Source organism: Phocoena sinus, chromosome X (assembly GCF_008692025.1).
Source record: "Phocoena sinus isolate mPhoSin1 chromosome X, mPhoSin1.pri, whole genome shotgun sequence".
NCBI classification, from domain to species: Eukaryota; Metazoa; Chordata; class Mammalia; order Artiodactyla; family Phocoenidae; genus Phocoena; species Phocoena sinus.
Genome location: NC_045784.1, coordinates 102,003,143 through 102,004,608, shown reverse-complemented (window position 1 = coordinate 102,004,608; position 1,466 = coordinate 102,003,143). Strand labels below are relative to the sequence as shown.

Sequence of the window (1,466 nt, the reverse complement as noted above, 5' to 3'; positions counted from 1 at the left end):
GAAACTTTGTTTGAAATTGTTGTTTTAGTTTGTTTTGCTCTTTAGACATATTTCAAAGGTTGCAACTCGCCCTCCCACCTCCACTATAATGCAAAACCTACTATGTTAGCAACGCTTTCAGGCTGGCATATCAAAGAATTCCAGAAAATGAGGATTTAGGGCTGCCACTCTCTCCACTACTTTACCAAACATTTAGAAACTCCAACAGCAGAGGGCCTCTCTCCCATGGGGCTGTGTGTGAGGGGCGAGGGGACCTCTTCTCCTCAGCCCTTGGGCTGGAAGCGCAGATCAGCCCTGGGGGATCCCTGTCGGGGCTGCCATGAGCTGGGCAGCCTTGTTTTCCTACCTCAGACGTTTGTAGTTGCTGGGAGCCCCTACTTGGTCTACACCAGGCTGGGCCTTACGTGGCAGCACTGGGCACGGGGCCTCTGGCTTTCTTTCCCAGGACACTGCCAGGCTCTCATGGGCTGATCCTGGCCTAGGTTGTCCCCAGGCAAGGACGTATGCACCCCCAACAAGTGATCACCTACTGTACAGACACCCGCCAGTGAGGGGGCCTCTCAACCTCCTGCCCTCCTAGACACAACTGCTTGTTCCCGGCGGATGTCACCTGGAACGGGGTCCAGGCACGGAGGCTGTTGTAGAAGGGCTTCTGAGGCCACCTCAGTTGGGGGGAAGCTCACCGTTTTCCCTGCCTGGTTTGACCTGGGCGCCAGCCAGGCCGCTCCAGCCCTCAGCCCCCAGCTGTGTCTCCTGCACAGGGTCCCGTGCAGGATTGTGAGGCGGGGGTGGCGAGGAAGAGCCCTGAGTGGGTGCTGGAGAAGAAGGGCACCGCGGGCGTCAGGGCAAGGAAGTCAGACCTGCCCCTCAGCACACTGGCAGCAGCTCAAGCCCTGCCCTAGGCAGCGAGCTGCCTCCAGTGGGACAGCTCGGGGACCCAAAGCCTGTGAGCTGTGCCACCCAGCCCGGGCCCTCGCCTCTGGAAAGTGTTCGACATTCAAGTGCCTCCTTCATCAGCTGACAAAATGGTGTTTTACAAAAGTTCTAAAAGATTCTAAAGTCCTAAAAGTATTTTCTTTGCTAACCAAAGTTCTGAGAGCATCTTACTTTGTTCTAAAAGCAAGAAACCACTCTCTGTGGAAAAGATAACAAAAGAACAGCTGCGGGAGGAGCAGACTTGGACTCTACGCTCTCCCCTCCGCATCAGCGTCACCTTCACTAAACATACATCAGTTGCTCGTCTGTTGTGTTCTGAGTGTGAATTATCCCCTCACTCTAATGCCTAAGTATTCACATATTCACTCCTTATGCAAAGCATTTATGCCTGGTTTTAAATAACTTAATATAATTGGGCTCCTCGGTGCATTAATTTGAATAATTGCCACTTCAGACTTAACCTCAGTGTGACTCCACACAGAAGTGGTACCTAAAGGATGCCAGTGTTAGAAGGAATTGAACGTGTGTGT

General features: G+C 52.9%; 1 non-coding gene across 1 annotated transcript; it reads left to right on the top strand.

Annotated features, from left to right (window-relative positions):
* The first annotated feature begins 213 nt into the window (after positions 1–213).
* On the top strand, positions 214–357 carry LOC116748188. Its single transcript, XR_004348200.1, has one exon.
* The last annotated feature ends 1,109 nt before the right edge of the window (positions 358–1,466 follow it).